General features: G+C 48.1%; 37 non-coding genes across 37 annotated transcripts; all 37 read right to left on the minus strand.

Annotated features, from left to right (window-relative positions):
• Positions 1–298: 298 nt before the first annotated feature.
• LOC123118411 (5S ribosomal RNA) lies at positions 299–417 on the minus strand. The gene has a single exon (XR_006457954.1). It is a non-coding gene; the product is annotated as a 5S ribosomal RNA (ribosomal RNA).
• Positions 418–784: 367 nt separating this feature from the next.
• LOC123118261 (5S ribosomal RNA) lies at positions 785–903 on the minus strand. Its single transcript, XR_006457812.1, has one exon. It is a non-coding gene; the product is annotated as a 5S ribosomal RNA (ribosomal RNA).
• A 365-nt stretch (positions 904–1,268) lies between these two features.
• On the minus strand, positions 1,269–1,387 carry LOC123118637 (5S ribosomal RNA). Its single transcript, XR_006458184.1, has one exon. It is a non-coding gene; the product is annotated as a 5S ribosomal RNA (ribosomal RNA).
• A 367-nt stretch (positions 1,388–1,754) lies between these two features.
• LOC123118448 (5S ribosomal RNA) lies at positions 1,755–1,873 on the minus strand. Its single transcript, XR_006457990.1, has one exon. It is a non-coding gene; the product is annotated as a 5S ribosomal RNA (ribosomal RNA).
• A 366-nt stretch (positions 1,874–2,239) lies between these two features.
• Positions 2,240–2,358, minus strand: LOC123118543 (5S ribosomal RNA). Its single transcript, XR_006458092.1, has one exon. It is a non-coding gene; the product is annotated as a 5S ribosomal RNA (ribosomal RNA).
• Positions 2,359–2,725: 367 nt separating this feature from the next.
• LOC123118732 (5S ribosomal RNA) lies at positions 2,726–2,844 on the minus strand. The gene has a single exon (XR_006458275.1). It is a non-coding gene; the product is annotated as a 5S ribosomal RNA (ribosomal RNA).
• Positions 2,845–3,211: 367 nt separating this feature from the next.
• On the minus strand, positions 3,212–3,330 carry LOC123118412 (5S ribosomal RNA). The gene has a single exon (XR_006457955.1). It is a non-coding gene; the product is annotated as a 5S ribosomal RNA (ribosomal RNA).
• Positions 3,331–3,697: 367 nt separating this feature from the next.
• On the minus strand, positions 3,698–3,816 carry LOC123118506 (5S ribosomal RNA). Its single transcript, XR_006458054.1, has one exon. It is a non-coding gene; the product is annotated as a 5S ribosomal RNA (ribosomal RNA).
• A 366-nt stretch (positions 3,817–4,182) lies between these two features.
• Positions 4,183–4,301, minus strand: LOC123118641 (5S ribosomal RNA). The gene has a single exon (XR_006458187.1). It is a non-coding gene; the product is annotated as a 5S ribosomal RNA (ribosomal RNA).
• Positions 4,302–4,667: 366 nt separating this feature from the next.
• LOC123118719 (5S ribosomal RNA) lies at positions 4,668–4,786 on the minus strand. Its single transcript, XR_006458262.1, has one exon. It is a non-coding gene; the product is annotated as a 5S ribosomal RNA (ribosomal RNA).
• A 367-nt stretch (positions 4,787–5,153) lies between these two features.
• On the minus strand, positions 5,154–5,272 carry LOC123118535 (5S ribosomal RNA). Its single transcript, XR_006458084.1, has one exon. It is a non-coding gene; the product is annotated as a 5S ribosomal RNA (ribosomal RNA).
• A 331-nt stretch (positions 5,273–5,603) lies between these two features.
• Positions 5,604–5,722, minus strand: LOC123118511 (5S ribosomal RNA). Its single transcript, XR_006458060.1, has one exon. It is a non-coding gene; the product is annotated as a 5S ribosomal RNA (ribosomal RNA).
• Positions 5,723–6,089: 367 nt separating this feature from the next.
• On the minus strand, positions 6,090–6,208 carry LOC123118602 (5S ribosomal RNA). The gene has a single exon (XR_006458151.1). It is a non-coding gene; the product is annotated as a 5S ribosomal RNA (ribosomal RNA).
• Positions 6,209–6,574: 366 nt separating this feature from the next.
• On the minus strand, positions 6,575–6,693 carry LOC123118671 (5S ribosomal RNA). The gene has a single exon (XR_006458216.1). It is a non-coding gene; the product is annotated as a 5S ribosomal RNA (ribosomal RNA).
• A 367-nt stretch (positions 6,694–7,060) lies between these two features.
• On the minus strand, positions 7,061–7,178 carry LOC123118493 (5S ribosomal RNA). Its single transcript, XR_006458038.1, has one exon. It is a non-coding gene; the product is annotated as a 5S ribosomal RNA (ribosomal RNA).
• A 367-nt stretch (positions 7,179–7,545) lies between these two features.
• LOC123118488 (5S ribosomal RNA) lies at positions 7,546–7,664 on the minus strand. The gene has a single exon (XR_006458032.1). It is a non-coding gene; the product is annotated as a 5S ribosomal RNA (ribosomal RNA).
• A 367-nt stretch (positions 7,665–8,031) lies between these two features.
• On the minus strand, positions 8,032–8,150 carry LOC123118623 (5S ribosomal RNA). Its single transcript, XR_006458171.1, has one exon. It is a non-coding gene; the product is annotated as a 5S ribosomal RNA (ribosomal RNA).
• Positions 8,151–8,517: 367 nt separating this feature from the next.
• Positions 8,518–8,636, minus strand: LOC123118468 (5S ribosomal RNA). The gene has a single exon (XR_006458009.1). It is a non-coding gene; the product is annotated as a 5S ribosomal RNA (ribosomal RNA).
• A 367-nt stretch (positions 8,637–9,003) lies between these two features.
• On the minus strand, positions 9,004–9,122 carry LOC123118603 (5S ribosomal RNA). Its single transcript, XR_006458152.1, has one exon. It is a non-coding gene; the product is annotated as a 5S ribosomal RNA (ribosomal RNA).
• Positions 9,123–9,489: 367 nt separating this feature from the next.
• On the minus strand, positions 9,490–9,608 carry LOC123118771 (5S ribosomal RNA). Its single transcript, XR_006458308.1, has one exon. It is a non-coding gene; the product is annotated as a 5S ribosomal RNA (ribosomal RNA).
• Positions 9,609–9,974: 366 nt separating this feature from the next.
• LOC123118675 (5S ribosomal RNA) lies at positions 9,975–10,093 on the minus strand. The gene has a single exon (XR_006458220.1). It is a non-coding gene; the product is annotated as a 5S ribosomal RNA (ribosomal RNA).
• Positions 10,094–10,460: 367 nt separating this feature from the next.
• LOC123118646 (5S ribosomal RNA) lies at positions 10,461–10,579 on the minus strand. Its single transcript, XR_006458192.1, has one exon. It is a non-coding gene; the product is annotated as a 5S ribosomal RNA (ribosomal RNA).
• Positions 10,580–10,946: 367 nt separating this feature from the next.
• Positions 10,947–11,065, minus strand: LOC123118668 (5S ribosomal RNA). Its single transcript, XR_006458213.1, has one exon. It is a non-coding gene; the product is annotated as a 5S ribosomal RNA (ribosomal RNA).
• Positions 11,066–11,432: 367 nt separating this feature from the next.
• LOC123118522 (5S ribosomal RNA) lies at positions 11,433–11,551 on the minus strand. Its single transcript, XR_006458071.1, has one exon. It is a non-coding gene; the product is annotated as a 5S ribosomal RNA (ribosomal RNA).
• A 367-nt stretch (positions 11,552–11,918) lies between these two features.
• LOC123118409 (5S ribosomal RNA) lies at positions 11,919–12,037 on the minus strand. Its single transcript, XR_006457952.1, has one exon. It is a non-coding gene; the product is annotated as a 5S ribosomal RNA (ribosomal RNA).
• A 367-nt stretch (positions 12,038–12,404) lies between these two features.
• Positions 12,405–12,523, minus strand: LOC123117930 (5S ribosomal RNA). Its single transcript, XR_006457561.1, has one exon. It is a non-coding gene; the product is annotated as a 5S ribosomal RNA (ribosomal RNA).
• A 366-nt stretch (positions 12,524–12,889) lies between these two features.
• Positions 12,890–13,008, minus strand: LOC123118576 (5S ribosomal RNA). The gene has a single exon (XR_006458125.1). It is a non-coding gene; the product is annotated as a 5S ribosomal RNA (ribosomal RNA).
• A 367-nt stretch (positions 13,009–13,375) lies between these two features.
• Positions 13,376–13,494, minus strand: LOC123118458 (5S ribosomal RNA). The gene has a single exon (XR_006457999.1). It is a non-coding gene; the product is annotated as a 5S ribosomal RNA (ribosomal RNA).
• Positions 13,495–13,860: 366 nt separating this feature from the next.
• LOC123118390 (5S ribosomal RNA) lies at positions 13,861–13,979 on the minus strand. The gene has a single exon (XR_006457933.1). It is a non-coding gene; the product is annotated as a 5S ribosomal RNA (ribosomal RNA).
• A 367-nt stretch (positions 13,980–14,346) lies between these two features.
• Positions 14,347–14,465, minus strand: LOC123118387 (5S ribosomal RNA). Its single transcript, XR_006457930.1, has one exon. It is a non-coding gene; the product is annotated as a 5S ribosomal RNA (ribosomal RNA).
• Positions 14,466–18,991: 4,526 nt separating this feature from the next.
• On the minus strand, positions 18,992–19,110 carry LOC123118544 (5S ribosomal RNA). The gene has a single exon (XR_006458093.1). It is a non-coding gene; the product is annotated as a 5S ribosomal RNA (ribosomal RNA).
• A 367-nt stretch (positions 19,111–19,477) lies between these two features.
• Positions 19,478–19,596, minus strand: LOC123118733 (5S ribosomal RNA). The gene has a single exon (XR_006458276.1). It is a non-coding gene; the product is annotated as a 5S ribosomal RNA (ribosomal RNA).
• Positions 19,597–19,965: 369 nt separating this feature from the next.
• On the minus strand, positions 19,966–20,084 carry LOC123118410 (5S ribosomal RNA). The gene has a single exon (XR_006457953.1). It is a non-coding gene; the product is annotated as a 5S ribosomal RNA (ribosomal RNA).
• A 367-nt stretch (positions 20,085–20,451) lies between these two features.
• LOC123118557 (5S ribosomal RNA) lies at positions 20,452–20,570 on the minus strand. The gene has a single exon (XR_006458106.1). It is a non-coding gene; the product is annotated as a 5S ribosomal RNA (ribosomal RNA).
• A 367-nt stretch (positions 20,571–20,937) lies between these two features.
• On the minus strand, positions 20,938–21,056 carry LOC123118688 (5S ribosomal RNA). Its single transcript, XR_006458233.1, has one exon. It is a non-coding gene; the product is annotated as a 5S ribosomal RNA (ribosomal RNA).
• Positions 21,057–21,423: 367 nt separating this feature from the next.
• LOC123118480 (5S ribosomal RNA) lies at positions 21,424–21,542 on the minus strand. The gene has a single exon (XR_006458022.1). It is a non-coding gene; the product is annotated as a 5S ribosomal RNA (ribosomal RNA).
• A 367-nt stretch (positions 21,543–21,909) lies between these two features.
• On the minus strand, positions 21,910–22,028 carry LOC123118740 (5S ribosomal RNA). Its single transcript, XR_006458281.1, has one exon. It is a non-coding gene; the product is annotated as a 5S ribosomal RNA (ribosomal RNA).
• Positions 22,029–22,486: the final 458 nt, after the last annotated feature.

Below are 22,486 nucleotides of genomic sequence, written 5' to 3' on the forward strand. Positions count from 1 at the left end.
TTTGTCAAAAGGCGCAAAAAATAATTAAAAAGGGAATGCAACACGAGGACTTACTCTCCCGCTCAATCACAGAGACGGGTTTTCCACTGTTTCCACCCCTCCCTCCATACCGCAGCAGCACGAGTTTTTTCCACCCCTTTCAGAACGCGCTCTTCGCGCCACAAAGCCGCCCCAAGACGCGCGAGCAATGAGCATCGAGCTTAAACATATCGCAAACGTCAAAAATAATATAACGGGATTAATATATATCGCGCACATGCGATATGTTTGTCACAAGGCGCAAAAAATAATTAAAAAGGGAATGCAACACGAGGACTTCCCAGGAGGTCACCCATCCTAGTACTACTCTCGCCCAAGCACGCTTAACTTCGAAGTTCTAATGGGATCCGGTGCTTTAGTGCTGGTATGATCGCATCCGACATGTTTCCCCATCTTCGTCCCTTATGCTTGCCACTCCCAGGTCCGCTCCAAAGACGATTCTACATTCTCACTACCATTACAACCGTTCCCTAACAATGGATAATGTCCTATGCTACTTACTCTCCCGCTCAATCACGGAGACGAGTTTTCCACGATTTCCACCCCTCCCTCCATACCGCAGCAGCACGAGTTTTTTCCACCCCTTTCAGAACGCGCTCTTCGCGCCACAAAGCCACCCCAAGACGCGCGAGCAATGAGCATCGAGCTTAAACATATCGCAAACATCAAAAATAATATAACGGGATTAATATATATCGCGCACGTGCGATATGTTTGTCACAAGGCGCAAAAAATAATTAAAAAGGGAATGCAACACGAGGACTTCCCAGGAGGTCACCCATCCTAGTACTACTCTCGCCCAAGCACGCTTAACTTCGGAGTTCTGATGGGATCCGGTGCTTTAGTGCTGGTATGATCGCATCAACATGTTTCCCCGTCTTCGTCCCTTATGCTTGCCACTCCCAGGTCCGCTCCAAAGACGATTCTACATTCTACTACCATTACAACCGTTCCCTAACAATGGATAATGTCCTATACTACTTACTCTCCCGCTCAATCACGGAGACGAGTTTTCCACGGTTTCCACCCCTCCCTCCATACCGCAGCAACACGAGTTTTTTCCACCCCTTTCAGAACGCGCTCTTCGCACCACAAAGCCGCCCCAAGACGCGCGAGCAATGAGCATCGAGCTTAAACATATCGCAAACGTCAAAAATAATATAACGGGGTTAATATATATCGCGCACATGCGATATGTTTGTCAAAAGGCGCAAAAAATAATTAAAAAGGGAATGCAACACGAGGACTTCCCAGGAGGTCACCCATCCTAGTACTACTCTCGCCCAAGCACGCTTAACTTCAGAGTTCCGATGGGATTCAGTGCTTTAGTGCTGGTATGATCGCATCCGACATGTTTCCCCGTCTTCGTCCCTTATGCTTGCCACTCCCAGGTCCGCTCCAAAGACGATTCTACATTCTCACTACCATTACAACCGTTTCCTAATAATGGATAATGTCCTATACTACTTACTCTCCCGCTCAATCACGGAGACGAGTTTTCCACGATTTCCACCCCTCCCTCCATACCGCAGCAGCACGAGTTTTTTCCACCCCTTTCAGAACGCGCTCTTCGCGCCCCAAAGCCGCCCCAAGACGCGCGAGCAATGAGCATCGAGCTTAAACATATCGCAAACGTCAAAAATAATATAACGGGATTAATATATATCGCGCACGTGCGATATGTTTGTCACAAGGCGCAAAAAATAATTAAAAAGGGAATGCAACTCGAGGACTTCCCAGGAGGTCACCCATCCTAGTACTACTCTCGCCCAAGCACGCTTAACTTCGGAGTTCTGATGGGATCCGGTGCTTTAGTGCTGGTATGATCGCATCAACATGTTTCCCCGTCTTCGTCCCTTATGCTTGCCACTCCCAGGTCTGCTCCAAAGACGATTCTACATTCTCACTACCATTACAACCGTTCCCTAACAATGGATAATGTCCTATACTACTTACTCTCCCGCTCAATCACGGAGACGAGTTTTCCACGGTTTCCACCCCTCCCTCCATACCGCAGCAGCACGAGTTTTTTCCACCCCTTTCAGAACGCGCTCTTCGCACCACAAAGCAGCCCCAAGATGCGCGAACAATGAGCATCGAGCTTAAACATATCGCAAACGTCAAAAATAATATAACAGGATTAATATATATCGCGCACGTGCGATATGTTTGTCACAAGGCGCAAAAAATAATTAAAAAGGGAATGCAACACGAGGAATTCCCAGGAGGTCACCCATCCTAGTACTACACTCGCCCAAGCACGCTTAACTTCGAAATTCTGATGGGATCCGGTGCTTTAGTGCTGGTATGATCGCATCCGACATGTTTCCCCGTCTTCGTCCCTTATGCTTGCCACTCCCAGGTCCGCTCCAAAGACGATTCTACATTCTCACTACCATTACAACCGTTCCCTAACAATGGATAATGTCCTATACTACTTACTCTCCCGCTCAATCACGGAGACGAGTTTTCCACGGTTTCCACCCCTCCCTCCATACCGCAGCAGCACGAGTTTTTTCCACCCCTTTCAGAACGCGCTCTTCGCACCACAAAGCCGCCCCAAGATGCGCGAGCAATGAGCATCGAGCTTAAACATATCGCAAACGTCAAAAATAATATAACAGGATTAATATATATCGCGCACGTGCGATATGTTTGTCACAAGGCGCAAAAAATAATTAAAAAGGGAATGCAACACGAGGACTTCCCAGGAGGTCACCCATCCTAGTACTACTCTCGCCCAAGCATGCTTAACTTCGTAGTTCTGATGGGTTCCAGTGCTTTAGTGCTAGTATGATTGCATCCGACATGTTTCCCCATCTTCGTCCCTTATGCTTGCCACTCCCAGGTCCGCTCCAAAGACAATTCTACATTCTCACTACCATTACAACCGTTCCCTAACAATGGATAATGTCCTATACTACTAACTCTCCCGCTCAATCACGGAGACGAGTTTTCCACGGTTTCCACCCCTCCCTCCATACCGCAGCAGCACGAGTTTTTTCCACCCCTTTCAGAACGCGCTCTTCGCGCCACAAAGCCGCCCCAAGACGCGCGAGCAATGAGCATCGAGCTTAAACATATCGCAAACGTCAAAAATAATATAACGGGATTAATATATATCGCGCACGTGCGATATGTTTGTCACAAGGCGCAAAAAATAATTAAAAAGGGAATGCAACACGAGGACTTCCCAGGAGGTCACCCATCCTAGTACTACTCTCGCCCAAGCACGCTTAACTTCGAAGTTCTAATGGGATCCGGTGCTTTAGTGCTGGTATGATCGCATCCGACATGTTTCCCCGTCTTCGTCCCTTATGCTTGCCACTCCCAGGTCCGCTCCAAAGACGATTCTACATTCTCACTACCATTACAACCGTTCCCTAACAATGGATAATGTCCTATACTACTTACTCTCCCGCTCAATCACGGAGACGAGTTTTCCACGGTTTCCACCCCTCCCTCCATACCGGAGCAACACGAGTTTTTTCCACCCCTTTCAGAACGTGCTCTTCGCGCCACAAAGCCGCCCCAAGACGCGCGAGCAATGAGCATCGAGCTTAAACATATCGCAAACGTCAAAAATAATATAACGGGATTAATATATATCGCGCACGTGCGATATGTTTGTCACAAGGCACAAAAAATAATTAAAAAGGGAATGCAACACGAGGACTTCCCAGGAGGTCACCCATCCTAGTACTACTCTCGCCCAAGCACGCTTAACTTCGGAGTTATGATGGGATCCGGTGCTTTAGTGCTGGTATGATTGCATCCAACATGTTTCCCCGTCTTCGTCCCTTATGCTTGCCACTCCCAGGTCCGCTCCAAAGACGATTCTACATTCTCACTACCATTACAACTGTTCCCTAACAATGGATAATGTCCTATACTACTTACTCTCCCGCTCAATCACGGAGACGAGTTTTCCACGGTTTCCACCCCTCCCTCCATACCGCAGCAACACGAGTTTTTCCACCCCTTTCAGAACGCGCTCTTCGCGCCATAAAGCCGCCACAAGACGCACGAGCAATGAGCATCGAGCTTAAACATAACGCAAACGTCAAAAATAATATAACGGGATTAATATATATCGCGCAGGCGCGATATGTTTGTCACAAGGCGCAAAAAATAATTAAAAAGGGAATGCAACAAGAGGACTTCCAAGGAGGTCACCCATCCTAGTACTACTCTCGCCCAAGCACGCTTAACATCGGAGTTCTGATGGGATCCGGTGCTTTAGTGCTGGTATGATCGCATCCGACGTGTTTCCCCGTCTTCGTCCCTTATGCTTGCCTCTCCCAGGTCCGCTCCAAAGACGATTCTACATTCTCACTACCATTACAACCGTTCCCTAACAATGGATAATGTCGTATACTACTTACTCTCCCGCTCAATCACGGAGACGAGTTTTCCACGGTTTCCACCCCTCCCTCCATACCGCAGCAACACGAGTTTTTCCACCCCTTTCAGAACGCGCTCTTCGCGCCACAAAGCCGCCACAAGACGCACGAGCAATGAGCATCGAGCTTAAACATAACGCAAACGTCAAAAATAATATAACGGGATTAATATATATCGCGCACGCGCGATATGTTTGTCACAAGGCGCAAAAAATAATTAAAAAGGGAATGCAACAAGAGGACTTCCAAGGAGGTCACCCATCCTAGTACTACTCTCGCCCAAGCACGCTTAACATCGGAGTTTTGATGGGATCCGGTGCTTTAGTGCTGGTATGATCGCATCCGACGTGTTTCCCCGTCTTCGTCCCTTATGCTTGCCACTCCCAGGTCCGCTCCAAAGACGATTCTACATTCTCACTACCATTACAACCGTTCCCTAACAATGGATAATGTCCTATACTACTTACTCTCCCGCTCAATCACGGAGACGAGTTTTCCACGGTTTCCACCCCTCCCTCCATACCGCAGCAACACGAGTTTTTTCCACCCCTTTCAGAACGCGCTCTTCGTGCCACAAAGCCGCCCCAAGACGCGCGAGCAATGAGCATCGAGCTTAAACATATCGCAAACGTCAAAAATAATATAACGGGATTAATATATATCGCGCACGTGCGATATGTTTGTCACAAGGCGCAAAAGATAATTAAAAAGGGAATGCAACACGAGGACTTCCCAGGAGGTCACCCATCCTAGTACTACTCTCGCCCAAGCACGCTTAACTTTGGAGTTCTGATGGGATCCGGTGCTTTAGAGCTGGCATGATCGCATCCGACGTGTTTCCCGCTCCAAAACGATTCTACATTCTCACTACCATTACAACCGTTCCCTAACAATGGATAATGTCCTATACTACTTACTCTCCCGCTCAATCACGGAGACGAGTTTTCCACGGTTTCCACCCCTCCCTCCATACCGCAGCAACATGAGTTTTTTCCGCCCCTTTAAGAACGCGCTCTTCGCGCCACAAAGCCGCCCCAAGACGCGCGAGCAATGAGCATCGAGCTTAAACATATCGCAAACGTCAAAAATAATATAACGGGATTAATATATATTGCGCACGTGCGATATGTTTGTCACACGGCGCAAAAAATAATTAAAAAGGGAATGCAGCACGAGGACTTCCCAGGAGGTCACCCATCCCAGTACTACTCTCGCCCAAGCACGCTTAACTTCGAAGTTCTAATGGGATCCGGTGCTTTAGTGCTGGTATGATCGCATCCAACTTGTTTCCCCGTCTTCGTCCCTTATGCTTGCCACTCCCAGGTCCGCTCCAAAGACGATTCTACATTATCACTACCATTACAACCGTTCCCTAACAATGGATAATGTCCTATACTACTTACTCTCCCGCTCAATCACGGAGACGAGTTTTCCACGGTTTCCACCCCTCCCACCATACCGCAGCAACAAAAGTTTTTTCCACCCCTTTCAGAACGCGCTCTTCGCGCCACAAAGCCGCCCCAAGACGCGCGAGCAATGAGCATCGAGCTTAAACATATCGCAAACGTCAAAAATAATATAACGGGATTAATATATATCGCGCACGTGCGATATGTTTGTCACAAGGCGCAAAAAATAATTAAAAAGGGAATGCAACACGAGGACTTCCCAGGAAGTCACCCATCCTAGTACTACTCTCGCCCAAGCACGCATAACTTCGGAGTTCTGATGGGATCCGGTGCTTTAGTGCTAGTATGATCGCATCCGACGTGTTTCCCCGTCTTCGTCCCTTATGCTTGCCACTCCCAGGTCCGCTCCAAAGACGATTCTACATTCTCACTACCATTAAAACCGTTCCCTAACAATGGATAATGTCCTATACTACTTACTCTCCCGCTCAATCACGGAGACGAGTTTTCCACGGTTTCCACCCCTCCCTCCATACAGCAGCAACACGAGTTTTTTCACCCCTTTCAGAACGCGCTCTTCGCGCCACCAAGCCGCCCCAAGACGCGCGAGCAATGAGCATCGAGCTTAAACATATCGCAAACGTCAAAAATAATATAACGGGATTAATATATATCGCGCATGTGCGATATGTTTGTCACAAGGCGCAAATAATAATTAAAAAGGGAATGCAACACGAGGACTTCCCAGGAGGTCACGCATCCTAGTACTACTCTCGCCCAAGCACGCTTAACTTCAGAGTTCTAATGGGATCCGATGCTTTAGTGCTGGTATGATCGCATCCGACGTGTTTTCCCGTCTTCGTCCCTTATGCTTGCCACTCCCAGGTCCGCTCCAAAGACGATTCTACATTCTCACTACCATTACAACCGTTCCCTAACAATGGATAATGTCCTATACTACTTATTCTCCCACTCAATCACGGAGACGAGTTTTCCACGGTTTCCACCCCTCCCTCCATACCGCAGCAGCACGAGTTTTTTCCACCCCTTTAAGAACGCGCTCTTCGCGCCACAAAGCCGCCCCAAGACGCGCGAGCAATGAGCATCGAGCTTAAACATATCGCAAACGTCAAAAATAATATAACGGGATTAATATATATCGCGCGCGTGCGATATGTTTGTCACAAGGCGCAAAGAATATTTAAAAATGGAATGCAACACGAGGACTTCCACGAGGTCACCCATCCTAGTACTACTCTCGCCCAAGCACGCTTAACTTCGGAGTTCTGATGGGATCCGGTGCTTTAGTGCTGGTATGATCGCATCCAACATGTTTCCCCGTCTTCGTACCTTATGCTTGCCACTCCCAGGTCCGCTCCAAAGACGATTCTACATTCTCACTACCATTACAACCGTTCCCTAACAATGGATAATGTCCTATACTAGTTACTCTCCCGCTCAATCACGGAGACGAGTTTTCCACGGTTTCCACCCCTCCCTCCATACCGCAGCAACATGAGTTTTTTCCACCCCTTTCAGAACGCGCTCTTCGCGCCGCAAAGCCGCCCCAAGACGTGCGAGCAATGAGCATCGAGCTTAAACATATCGCAAACGTCAAAAATAATATAACGGGATTAATATATATCGCGCACGTGCGATATGTTTGTCACAAGGCGCAAAAAATAATTGAATAGGGATTGCAACACGAGGACTTCCCAGGAGGTCACCCATCCTAGTACTACTCTCGCCCAAGCACGCTTAACTTCAGAGTTCTAATGGGATCCGGTGCTTTAGTGCTGGTATGATCGCATCCAACATGTTTCCCCGTCTTCGTCCCTTATGCTTGCCACTCCCAGGTCCGCTCCAAAGACGATTCTACATTCTCACTAACATTACAACCGTTCCCTAACAATGGATAATGTCCTATACTACTTACTCTCCCGCTCAATCACGGAGACGAGTTTTCCACGGTTTCCACCCCTCCCTCCATACCGCAGCAACACGAGTTTTTTCCACCCCTTTCAGAACGCGCTCTTCGCGCCACAAAGCCGCCCCAAGACGTGCGAGCAATGAGCATCGAGCTTAAACATATCGCAAACGTCAAAAATAATATAACGGGATTAATATATATCGCGCACGTGCGATATGTTTGTCACAAGGCGCAAAAAATAATTGAATAGGGATTGCAACACGAGGACTTCCCAGGAGGTCACCCATCCTAGTACTACTCTCGACCAAGCACGCTTAACTTTGGAGTTCTGATGGGATCCGGTGCTTTAGTGCTGGTATGATCACATCCGACATGTTTCCCTGTCTTCGTCCCTTATGCTTGCCACTCCCAGGTCCGCCCCAAAGACGATTCTACATTCTCACTAACATTACAACCGTTCCCTAACAATGGATAATGTCCTATACTACTTACTCTCCCGCTCAATCACGGAGACGAGTTTTCCACGGTTTCCACCCCTCCCTCCATACCGCAGCAACACGAGTTTTTTCCACCCCTTTAAGAACGCGCTCTTCGCGCCACAAAGCCGCCCCAAGACGCGCGAGCAATGAGCATCGAGCTTAAACATATCGCAAACGTCAAAAATAATATAACGGGATTAATATATATTGCGCACGTGCGATATGTTTGTCACACGGCGCAAAAAATAATTAAAAAGGGAATGCAACACGAGGACTTCCTAGGAGGTCACCCATCCCAGTACTACTCTCGCCCAAGCACGCTTAACTTCGAAGTTCTGATGGGATCCGGTGCTTTAGTGCTGGTATGATCGCATCCGACTTGTTTCCCCATCTTCGTCCCTTATGCTTGCCACTCCCAGGTCCGCTCCAAAGACGATTCTACATTATCACTACCATTACAACCGTTCCCTAACAATGGATAATGTACTATACTACTTACTCTCCCGCTCAATCACGGAGACGAGTTTTCCACGGTTTCCACCCCTCCCTCCATACCGCAGCAACACGAGTTTTTTCCACCCCTTTCAGAACGCGCTCTTCGCGCCACAAAGCCGCCCCAAGACGCGCGAGCAATGAGCATCGAGCTTAAACATATCGCAAACGTCAAAAATAATATAACGGGATTAATATATATCGCGCACGTGCGATATGTTTGTCACAAGGCGCAAAAAATAATTAAAAAGGGAATGCAACACGAGGACTTCCCAGGAAGTCACCCATCCTAGTACTACTCTCGCCCAAGCACGCATAACTTCGGAGTTCTGATGGGATCCGGTGCTTTAGTGCTAGTATGATCGCATCCGACGTGTTTCCCCGTCTTCGTCCCTTATGCTTGCCACTCCCAGGTCCGCTCCAAAGACGATTCTACATTCTCTCTACCATTACAACCGTTCCCTAACAATGGATAATGTCCTATACTACTTACTCTCCCGCTCAATCACGGAGACGAGTTTTCCACGTTTTCCACCCCTCCCTCCATACCGCAGCAACACGATTTTTTTCCACTCCTTTCAAAACACGCTCTTCGCGCCACAAAGCCGCCCCAAGACGCACGAGCAATGAGCATAGAGCTTAAACATATCGCAAACGTCAAAAATAATATAACGGGATTAATATATATCGCGCACGTGCGATATGTTTGTCACGAGGCGCAAAAAATATTTGAATAGGGAATGCAACAGGAGGACTTCCCAGGAGGTCACCCATCCTAGTAATACTCTCGCCCAAGCACGCTTAACTTCTGAGTTCTCATGGGATCCGGTGCTTTAGAGCTAGTATGATCGCATCCAACATGTTTCCCTGTCTTCGTCCCTTATGCTTGCCACTCCCAGGTCCGCTCCAAAGACGATTCTACATTCTCACTACCATTACAACCGTTCCCTAACAATGGATAATGTCCTATACTACTTACTCTCCTGCTCAATCACGGAGACGAGTTTTCCACGGTTTCCACCCCTCCCTCCATACCGCAGCAACACGAGTTTTTTCCACCCCTTTCAGAACGCGCTCTTCGCACCACAAAGCCGCCCCAAGACGCGCGAGCAATGAGCATCGAGCTTAAACATATCGCAAACGTCAAAAATAATATAACGGGATTAATATATATCGCGCACGTGCGATATGTTTGTCACAAGGCGCAAAAATAATTAAATAGGGAGTGCAACACGAGGACTTCCCAGGAGGTCACCCATCCTAGTACTACAATCGCCCAAGCACGCTTAACTTCGAAGTTCTGATGGGATCCGGTGCTTTAGTGCTGGTATGATCGCATCCGACATGTTTACCTGTCTTTGTCCCTTATGCTTGCCACTTCCAGGTCCGCTCCAAAGATGATTCTGCATTCTCACTACCATTACAACCGTTCCCTAACAGTGGATAATGTCCTATACTACTTACTCTCCCGCTCAATCATGGAGACGAGTTTTCCACGGGTTCCACCCCTCCCTCCATACCGCAGCAACACGAGTTTTTTCCACCCCTTTCAGAACGCGCTCTTCGCGCCACAAAGCCGCCCCAAGACGTGCGAGCAATGAGCATCGAGCTTAAACATATCGCAAACATCAAAAATAATATAACGGGATTAATATATATCGCGCACGTGCGATATATTTGTCACAAGGCGCAAAAAATAATTAAAAAGGGAATGCAACATGAGGACTTCCCAGGAGGTCACCCATCCTAGTACTACTCTCGCCCAAGCAAGCTTAACTTCGGAGTTCTGATGGGATCCGGTGCTTTAGTGCTGGTATGATCGCATCTGACATGTTTCCCCGTCTTCGTCCCTTATGCTTGCCACTCCCAGGTCCGCTCCAAAGACGATTCTACATTCTCACTAGCAATACAACCGTTCCCTAACAATGGATAATGTCCTATACTACTTACTCTCCCGCTCAATCACTGAGACGAGTTTTCCACGGTTTCCACCCCTCCCTCCATACCGCAGCAACACGAGTTTTTTCCACCCCTTTCAGAACGCGCTCTTCGCGCCACAAAGTCGCCCCAAGACGCGCGAGCAATGAGCATCGAGCTTAAACATATCGCAAACATCAAAAATAATATAACGGAATTAATATATATCGCAGACATGCGATATGTTTGTCACAAGGCGCAAAAAATAATTAAAAAGGGAATGCAACACGAGGACTTCCCAGGAGGTAACCCATCCTAGTACTACTCTCGCCCAAGCACGCTTAACTTCGGAGTTCTGATTGTATCCGGTGCTTTAGTGCTGGTATGATCGCATCCGACATGTTTCCCCGTCTTTGTCCCTTATGCTTGCCACTCCCAAGTCCGCTCCAAAGACAATTCTACATTCTTACTACCATTACAACTGTTTCCTGACAATGGATAATGTCCTATACTACTTACTCTCCCGCTCAATCACGGATACGAGTTTTCCATGGTTTCCACCCCTCCCTCCATACCGCAGCAACACGAGTTTTTTCCACCCCTTTCAAAACGCGCTCTTCGCGCCACAAAGCCGCCCCAAGACGCGCGAGCAATGAGCATCGATCTTAAACATATCGCAAACGTCAAAAATAATATAACGGGATTAATATATATCGCGCACGTGCAATATGTTTGTCACAAGGCGCAAAATATAATTAAAAAGGGAATGCAACACGAGGACTTCCCAGGAGGTCACCCATCCTAGTACTACTCTCGCCCAAGCATGCTTAACTTCGGAGTTCTGATGGGATCCGGTGCTTTAGAGCTGGTATGATCGCATACGACATGTTTCCCCGTCTTCGTCCCTTATGCTTGCCACTCCCAGGTCCGCTTCAAAGATGATTCTACATTCTCACTACCATTACAACCGTTCCCTAACAATGGATAATGTCCTATACTACTTACTCTCCCGCTCAATCACAGAGACTAGTTTTCCACGGTTTCCCCCCCTCCCTCCATACCGCAGCAACACGAGTTTTTTCCACCCCTTTTAGAACGCGCTCTTCGCGCCACAAAGCCGCCCCAAGACACGCGAGCAATGAGCATCGAGCTTAAACATATCACAAACGTCAAAAATAATATGACGGGATTAATATATATCACGCACGTGTGATATGTTTGTCACAAGGCGCAAAAAATAATTAAAAAGGGAATGCAACACGAGGACTTCCCAGGAGGTCACCCATCCTAGTACTACTCTCGCCCAAGCACGCTTAATTTCGGAGTTCTGATGGGATCCGGTGCTTTAGTGCTGGTATGATCGCATCCGACATGTTTCCCCGTCTTCGTCCCTTATGCTTGCCACTCCCAGGTCCGCTCCAAAGACGATTCTACATTCTCACTACCATTACAACCGTTCCCTAACAATGGATAATGTCCTATACTACTTACTCTCCCGCTCAATCACGGAGACGAGTTTTCCACGGTTTCCATCCCTCCCTCCATACCGCAGCAACATGAGTTTTTTCCACCCCTTTTAGAACGCGCTCTACGCGCCACAAAGCCGCCCCAAGACACGCGAGCAATGAGCATCGAGCTTAAACATATCACAAACGTCAAAAATAATATGACGGGATTAATATATATCACGCACGTGTGATATGTTTGTCACAAGGCGCAAAAAATAATTAAAAAGGGAATGCAACACGAGGACTTCCCAGGAGGTCACCCATCCTAGTACTACTCTCGCCCAAGCACGCTTAACTTCGGAGTTCTGATGGGATCCGGTGCTTTAGTGCTGGTATGATCACATCCGACATGTTTCCCCGTCTTCGTCCCTTATGCTTGCCACTCCCAGGTCCGCTCCAAAGACGATTCTACATTCTCACTACCATTACAACCGTTCCCTAACAATGGATAATGTCCTATACTACTTACTCTCCCGCTCAATCACGGAGACGAGTTTTCCACGGTTTCCACCCCTCCCTCCATACAGCAGCAACACGAGTTTTTTCACCCCTTTCAGAACGCGCTCTTCGCGCCACCAAGCCGCCCCAAGACGCGCGAGCAATGAGCATCGAGCTTAAACATATCGCAAACGTCAAAAATAATATAACGGGATTAATATATATCGCGCACGTGCGATATGTTTGTCACAAGGCGCAAAAACTAATTAAAAAGGGAATGCAACACGAGGACTTCCCAGGAGGTCACCCATCCTAGTACTACTATAGCCCAAGCACGCTTAACTTCGGAGTTCTGATGGGATCCGGTGCTTTAGTGCTGGTATGATCGCATCCGACATGTTTCCCCGTCTTCGTCCCTTATGCTTGCCACTCCCAGGTCCGCTCCAAAGACGATTCTACATTGTCACTACCATTACAACCGTTCTCTAACAATGGATAATGTCCTATACTACTTACTCTCCCGCTCAATCACGGAGACGAGTTTTCCACGGTTTCCATCCCTCCCTCCATACCGCAGCAATACGAGTTTTTTCCACCCCTTTCAGAACGCGCTCTTCCCGCCACAAAGTCGCCCCAAGACGCGCGAGCAATGAGCATCGAGCTTAAACATATCGCAAACGTCAAAAATAATATAACGGGATTAATATATATCGCGCACGTGCGATATGTTTGTCACAAGGCGCAAAAAATAATTAAAAAGGGAATGCAACACGAGGACTTCCCAAGAGGTCACCCATCCTAGTACTACTCTCGCCCAAGCACGCTTAACTTCGGGGTTCTGATGGGATCCGGTGCTTTAGTGCTGGTATGATCGCATCCGACATGTTTCCCCGTCTTCGTCTCTTATGCTTGCCACTCCCAGGTCCGCTCCAAAGACGATTCTACATTGTCACTACCATTACAACCGTTCCCTAACAATGGATAATGTCCTATACTACTTACTCTCCCGCTCAATTACGGAGACGAGTTTTCCACGGTTTCCACCCCTCCCTCCATACAGCAGCAACACGAGTTTTTTCACCCCTTTCAGAACGCGCTCTTCGCGCCACCAAGCCGCCCCAAGACGCGCGAGCAATGAGCATCGAGCTTAAACATATCGCAAACGTCAAAAATAATATAACGGGATTAGTATATATCGCGCATGTGCGATATGTTTGTCACAAGGCGCAAAAAGTAATTAAAAAGGGAATGCAACACGAGGACTTCCCAGGAGGTCACCCATCCTAGTACTACTCTCGCCCAAGCACGCTTAACTTCAGAGTTCTAATGGGATCCGGTGCTTTAGTGCTGGTATGATCGCATCCGACGTGTTTTCCCGTCTTCGTCCCTTATGCTTGCCACTCCCACGTCCGCTCCAAAGACGACTCTACATTCTCACTACCATTACAATCGTTCCCTAACAATGGATAATGTCCTATACTACTTATTCTCCCACTCAATCACGGAGACGAGTTTTCCACGGTTTCCACCCCTCCGTCCATACCGCAGCAGCACGAGTTTTTTCCACCCCTTTAAGAACGCGCTCTTCGCGCCACAAAGCCGCCCCAAGACACGCGAGCAATGAGTATCGAGCCTAAACATATCGCAAACGTCAAAAATAATATAACGGGATTAATATATATCGCGCATGTGCGATATGTTTGTCACAAGGCGTAAAAAATAATTAAAAAGGGAATGCAACACGAGGACTTCCCAGGAGGTCACCCATCCTAGTACTACTCTCGCCCAAGCATGCTTAACTTCGGAGTTCTGATGGGATCCGGTGCTTTAGTGCTGGTATGATCGCATCCAACATGTTTCCCCGTCTTCGTACCTTATGCTTGCCACTCCCAGGTCCGCTCCAAAGACGATTCTACACTCTCACTACCATTACAACCGTTCCCTAACAATGGATAATGTCCTATACTGTCAGGACCTGACTCAATGCCACATCGATCTAGCATGTAACACCTCATATCACTTTGTGGCCTCACGCACGGTATTCCCACGGGTGTCGCCTTACCTTTGCCCGGGACCGTTTGCGCCTTTTGGCACATGTATATGATAGTGTCGCTAGCATCCATATGATAAGGAGCCCAGGTTGACATGGCTAGTCGTAAACCCAAAGTGGCACAGACTTACAGGGACAGGCATCCATGACCCAGCATCGAACGTGTCGGTCATCAGCGAGTGAATCCAGGCTGTAGCACTGGGCTAGCAGGACTCCGGTGAACCGGGCTGTAGCGGGCTAACAGGACTCTGGTATTCATCGCGTGACATTTCCCCGAAGGGACAGACACAGGAACGAAGAAGGACACATGCCGGCCAGCCTAAGTGTTCCGGAGCAGTACCAAGCTACCATGGCTCGGTGGAAACACTAGGAGACATTTTCCGGTAAGAGAGGCTACTAAAGATAAACAACTAGATAGTCAGATCCCACACATACCAAGCATTTCAATAACATACACACAATATGCTCGATATGTGCAAATACAACATGGCATCACAACATGACTCTACGACTCAAGTATTTATTCATTAGGCTCCGAGGAGCGAGATATTACAAACAGGGGTCTCATGACCCAACATTCAGAGCATACAAATCAAAGCACAAGCGGAAGCTTAACATGTCTGAGTACAGACATCTATAAATGAAAAAGGCTGAGAAGCCTGACTGTCTACCAGATCCTGCCGAGGGCACAAGATCGTAGCTGAGGTAACAAGCTAAACATCGAAGTCCACGTGGAACTACTAGTGAGACTGAAGTCTCTCTGCAAAAACATAAAATAGGCAAACATGAGTACAAATGTACCCAGCAAGACTTACATCAGAACTATCTACATATGCATCATTATCAACAAAGGGATGGTGGGGTTTAACTGCAGCAAGCCAGCTTTGACTCGGTGGCTATCCTGAACTACTATTGCAAGTAACTCTTTTGAGGTGGCGCACACGAGTCCACATATTCACCATAGCAATACACCACTATGGATCCGCTCCCGTCTCTCTACGAGAACGCCATCCATAGCACTCACGCTTATCTTGCGTATTTTAGAGTATCCACTTTCACTTGTCTATGAACTGTTATAGGCAACCCAAAAGTCCTTTACCGCGGACATGGCTATTCGAATAGATGATGTTAATCCTGCAGGGGTGTACTTCTTCATACATGTTTCCACCACTTAGCGTCTGCACACGACATGTGCTCGGCAGACTTCAAGCGAAAGCCGACGTGGGTGTAGACCACGACCTACCTAAACACTCAAGTCTCTAGTCCAGGTTTATCGCCTATTCGGGTTCCATCCATGAGGAGATCCGGCCGGAGTTTCGCTCACAGCCCCAAACGATGTGAACAGGGTTCCGTGACACCAAACGGGCGCCCGGTTTACCCGGCCACGTACCTACCGCATCATAGCCCACCCCTACGATCAGCGCTGTCCACGGCCTCCAGTAGGCTACAAACACCAGAAACTACTTGCAACTCCTGGACAGAGGACTAGGGTGAATAAGAAGCCGAGCGGGGTCATATTTCAGGGCCCAATGCATGGTAGTAGCTGAATCATGGATCACAAACATAGAACTCAGTTCCTAAGGACGGCTTCAATGAGACAACCCACCATGTACTCCTACATGGCCTCTCACCGATACCTTTACCAAATCATGTTCACACACTTAGCTCACACACAGTAGGACATGTTCACACACCTCTGATTCATCCTCGATGAATCAGACCTGATTCAACTCTAAGCAATAGCAGGCATGACAAACAAACATGAATGAGTAGGCACAACAGGGCTCAAACAAACTCCTACTCATGCTAGTGGGTTTCATCTATTTACTGTGGCAATGACAGGTCATGCAGAGGATAAAGGGGTTCAACTACCGCAGCAAGTAACAGTTGAATCGATGTTGTCCTAATGTAGTAAAAGAGAGCAGGAGCGAGAGAGTGGGATTGTATCGGAATGAACAAGGGGGTTTTGCTTGCCTGACACTTCTGAAGATAGCTTTGAGTCTTCATCAGTGTCAACGATCACAACGTCGGTACAACGTCTACCGAGGGGGAACAACACCAGCAAACACAGAAGAAACACGATCAATGCAATGCACAATATGATGCATCCTATGACATGGCAATATGAATGTGTTTTGGGCTAATGCAAGCTAGAACATATTGAAATGAGTTCATTTGAACCAAAGATTCAAATGCAAACCCATTATATGAAGTCATAAAGGTGCATTAACTTATTTCATCTAAACAGCAGGGTTAAGTTGCTCTAACATGCATGAAACTAGTGCAGATGGATAGATTGGATTTTTCTCATCATTTTTCATATATAAATCTTTGCATTTGGAGTTACAGATTAATTTCTATGAATTTTTGAAGTTTGCAACAATTTCTAGAATTTCCTGTAAAAGAATAAATCCAGAAAAGGGCATTACTGCGTCAGCCTGACATCATCATGACGGCAGCAGGTCAACGAGGCACGGTCCAGGTCAAACCTGACGTGTGGGGTCCACACGTCAGTGACTAACTAACTAATCTAAATTAATTAGTGTTAAACTACTACTAACTAAGATTTGTCAGTGGAGTAATTAAACTTAACTAAAATTAAACTAGGATTAGCTGGGGCCCTAGGCCCACTTGTCAGCGACCCAGGGGAGGTCAAACTACGGTCAAACCTGGGTCAGCGGGGTCAAACCCACCGGCGGCTTGACGCCGGCGAGGCCAGCCGCGGTGGCGAGCCTCGGGTTTGTGTCTCCGGCGACCAAACGGCCGGCGGAGGGCATCTACGTGATGCTGGGACTCGTGCGCATCCAACACGACTAGCGGCAGCAGCCGGGGTGGACCGAGCTTGCTGGAAACGAGCTCGCAGCGGCGGCCGGAGTTCGGGCGCCGATGAAAACGATGACACCGTGCACGGGAGAATCTACGGTTAGCACCTACGCGTTCTATGAGACCTCACGAACCCAACGGAGGCACGCACGGGACCAAATGGCCACCGGAGCCTCGTCCGCGACGAGCTCGTGCGGCGACGTGCTGTCGGGTGAGAGAGGCACGGCGGCTACGGCATGCTAGAGAGAAAACGAAGAGGGGGAGGATGATCAGGAGCTCACGTGGAGTGCATTGGTGGCCTCGGCGTGCTCGGGGAAGCTCGAACAGCGGCGATTTGGCGATGGAGATCCGCGGCGGCCGACGATGAAGAAGTGGTCGGGGACGGCGTGTTGGAGCTCTTCCGGCCATGTGAGCTGATGGAGAGGATGAGGGTGTCACAACGGAGCTCTTGGACTCGTCGGAGAGGCGAGGCCGTGGCGGTGGGCGCGGCAACAACGAGCGGCGGCGACAGCTCGCTCGGCTTCGGAAGAGAGGGCGAAAGAGGCGAGGCAGGGAGAGAGGGGAGCGGTCGAGGGGGTCCAGGGGGGCTGCGTGGCACACCTAGCGATGTCCAGGAGCAAGCGGAAAGCATGAGGTGGCCGGCGCGTGCGCGCGCGCGTCGGGCACACGCCCTCCTGCCTACTGGCAGGAGGTTGAAGACGGTGGCGGCTGCGGTCGGCTGGGCCGCACAGTGCTGGACCAACACAGGAGCTGGGCCGGCTCTGGTGGGCTGCCCGGGTGAGGCCAGGTACTAGCTCTCTCTCTCTTTTATTTTCTGTTTTCTATTATTTCTGTAACTTTAGGGCTTTGTTTAAAATACTTAAGCAGATCCAAAAATCATAAAACTAATCATGGCTACTATTTAGGATATATCCAACAGTAAACATTTTAGTTTATGATTATTTGAGCATTTAAAATATTTTATTGTATTTAAATGCCCAAATGCAAATAGAGTATGATTTAATTCAGAGCCCAATATGTCCTGCAAAAATATAAACCATTTTTGGTACATGCTTTCACCTCAAACCAGAAATGTTGAACATTTTTAGAGGGCATTTTGAGTTCAATGAAAAAGATTTTATTTTGACCCTAGTTGAATTCATTTGGTGCTAGGGTTTAAGCATCCCCATTTCAAGTTTCATAAAATTTAAACATGATGCATGGATCCTAATGCAAAGACAAGCAAGGCCTGAACTAGGGCTCTGACATATACTACTTACTCTCCCGCTCAATCACGGAGACGAGTTTTCCACGGTTTCCACCCCTCCCTCCATACTGCAGCAACACGAGTTTTTTCCACCCCTTTCAGAACGCGCTCTTCGCGCCACAAAGCCGCCCCAAGACGCGCGAGCAATGAGCATCGAGCTTAAACATATCGCAAACGTAAAAAATAATATAACGGGATTAATATATATCGCGCACGTGCGATATGTTTGGCACAAGGCGCAAAAAATAAATAAAAAGGGAATGCAACACGAGGACTTCCCAGGAGGTCACCCATCCTAGTACTACTCTCACCCAAGTACGCTTAACTTCGGAGTTCTGATGGGATCCGGTGCTTTAATGCTGGTATGATCGCATCCGACATGTTTCCCCGTCTTCCTCCCTTATGCTTGCCACTCCCAGGTCCGCTCCAAAAACGATTCTACATTCTCACTACCATTACAACCGCTCCCTAACAATGGATAATGTCCTATACTACTTACTCTCCCGCTCAATCACGGAGATGAGTTTTCCACGGATTCCACCCCTCCCTCCATACCGCAGCAACACGAGTTTTTGCCACCCCTTTCAGAACGCGCTCTTCGCGCCATAAAGCCGCCCCAAGACGCGCGAGCAATGAGCATCGAGCTTAAACATATCGCAAACGTCAAAAATAATATAACGGGATTAATATATATCGCGCACATGCGATATGTTTGTCACAAGGCACAAAACATAATTAAAAAGGGAATGCAACACGAGGACTTCCCAGGAGGTCACCCATCCTAGTACTACTCTCACCAAAGCACGCTTAACTTCGGAGTTCTAATGGGATTCGGTGCTTTAGAGCTGGTATGATCGCATCCGACATGTTTCCCCGTCTTCGTCCCTTATGCTTGCCACTCCCAGGTCCGCTCCAAAGACGATTCTACATTCTCACTACCATTACAACCGTTCCCTAACAATGGATAATGTCCTATACTACTTCTCTCCCGCTCAATCAGGGAGACGAGTTTTCCACGGTTTCCACCCCTCCCTCCATACCGCAGCAACATGAGTTTTTTCCACCCCTTTCAGAACGCGCTCTTCGCGCCACAAAGCCGCCCCAAGACGCGCGAGCAATGAGCATCGAGCTTAAACATATCGCAAATGTCAAAAAAAATAATATGATGGGATTAATATATATCGCCCATGTGCGATATGTTTGTCACAAGGCGCAAAAAATAATTAAAAAGGGAATGCAACACGAGGACTTCCCAGGAGGTCACCCATCCTAGTACTACTCTCGCCCAAGCACGCTTAATTTCGGAGTTCTGATGGGATCCGGTGCTTTAGTGCTGGTATGATCGCATCCGACATGTTTCCCCGTCTTCGTCCCTTATGCTTGCCACTCCCAGGTTCGCTCCAAAGACGATTCTACATTCTCACTACCATTACAACCGTTCGCTAACAATGGATAATGTCCTATACTACTTACTCTCCCGCTCAATCACGGAGACGAGTTTTCCACGGTTTCCACCCCTCCCTCCATATCGCAGCAACACGAGTTTTTTCCACCCCTTTCAGAACGCGCTCTTCGCGCCACAAAGTCGCCCCAAGACGCGCGAGCAATGAGCATCGAGCTTAAACATATCGCAAACGTCAAAAAAAATATAACGGGATTAATATATATCGCGCACGTGCGATATGTTTGTCACAAGGCGCAAAAAATAATTAAAAAGGGAATGCAACACGAGGACTTCCCAGGAGGTCACCCATCCTAGTACTACTCTCGCCCAATCACGCTTAACTACGGAGTTCTGATGGGATCCGGTGCTTTAATGCTGGTATGATCGCATCCAACATGTTTCCCCGTCTTCGTCCCTTATGCTTGCCACTCCTAGGTCCGCTCCAAAAACGATTCTACATTCTCACTACCATTACAACCGTTCCCTAACAATGGATAATGTCCTATACTACTTACTCTCCCGCTCAATCACGGAGACGAGTTTTCCACGGATTCCACCCCTCCCTCCATACCGCAACAACACGAGTTTTTTCCACCCCTTTCAGAATGCGCTCTTCGCGCCATAAAGCCGCCCCAAGACGCACGAGCAATGAACATCGAGCTTAAACATATCGCAAACGTCAAAAATAATATAACGGGATTAATATATATCGCGCACGTGCGATATGTTTGTCACAAGGCGCAAAAAATAATTAAAAAGGGAATGCAACACGAGGACTTCCCAAGAGGTCACCCATCCTAGTACTACTCTCGCCCAAGCACGCTTAATTTCGGAGTTCTAATGGGATTCGGTGCTTTAGAGCTGGTATGATCGCATCCGACATGTTTCCCCGTCTTCGTCCCTTATGCTTGCCACTCCCAGGTTCGCTCCAAAGACGATTCTACATTCTCACTACCATTACAACCGTTCCCTAACAATGGATAATGTCCTATACTACTTACTCTCACGCTCAATCACGGAGACGAGTTTTCCACGGTTTCCACCCCTCCCTCCATACCGCAGCAACACGAGTTTTTTCCACCCCTTTCAGAACGCGCTCTTCGCGCCACAAAGTCGCCCCAAGACGCGCGAGCAATGAGCATCGAGCTTAAACATATCGCAAACGTCAAAAATAATATAACGGGATTAATATATATCGCGCACGTGCGATATGTTTGTCACAAGGCACAAAAAATAATTAAAAAGGGAATGCAACACGAGGACTTCCCAGGAGGTCACCCATCCTAGTACTACTCTCGCCCAAGCACGCTTAACTTCGGAGTTCTGATGGGATCCGGTGCTTTAATGTTGGTATGATCGCATCCAACATGTTTCCCCGTCTTCGTCCCTTATGCTTGCCACTCCTAGGTCCGCTCCAAAAACGATTCTACATTCTCACTACCATTACAACCGTTCCCTAACAATGGATAATGTCCTATACTACTTACTCTCCTGCTCAATCACGGAGATGAGTTTTCCACGGTTTCCACCCCACCCTCCATACCGCAGCAACACGAGTTTTTTCCACCCCTTTCAGAACGCGCTCTTCGTGCCATAAAGCCGCCCCAAGACGCGCGAGCAATGAGCATCGAGCTTAAACATATCGCAAACGTCAAAAATAATATAACGGGATTAATATATATCGCGCACGTGCGATATGTTTGTCACAAGGCGCAAAAAATAATTAAAAAGGGAATGCAACACGAGGACTTCCCAGGAGGTCACCCATCCTAGTACTACTCTCGCGCAATCACGCTTAACTTCGGGGTTCTGATGGGATCCGGTGCTTTAATGCTGGTATGATCGCATCCAACATGTTTCCCCGTCTTCGTCCCTTATGCTTGCCACTCCTAGGTCCGCTCCAAAAACGATTCTACATTCTCACTACCATTACAACCGTTCCCTAACAATGGATAATGTCCTATACTACTTACTCTCCCGCTCAATCACGGAGACGAGTTTTCCACGGATTCCACCCCTCCCTCCATACCGCAGCAACACGAGTTTTTTCCACCCCTTTCAGAACGCGCTCTTCGCGCCATAAAGCCGCCCCAAGACGCGCGAGCAATGAGCATCGGGCTTAAACATATCGCAAACGTCAAAAATAATATAACGGGATTAATATATATCGCGCACGTGCGATATGTTTGTCACAAGGCGCAAAAAATAATTAAAAAGGGAATGCAACACGAGGACTTCCCAGGAGGTCACCCATCCTAGTACTACTCTCGCGCAATCACGCTTAACTTCGGGGTTCTGATGGGATCCG

The sequence above is a fragment of the Triticum aestivum genome, chromosome 5B (genome assembly GCF_018294505.1).
Source record: "Triticum aestivum cultivar Chinese Spring chromosome 5B, IWGSC CS RefSeq v2.1, whole genome shotgun sequence".
In the NCBI taxonomy this organism is placed as follows: Eukaryota; Viridiplantae; Streptophyta; class Magnoliopsida; order Poales; family Poaceae; genus Triticum; species Triticum aestivum.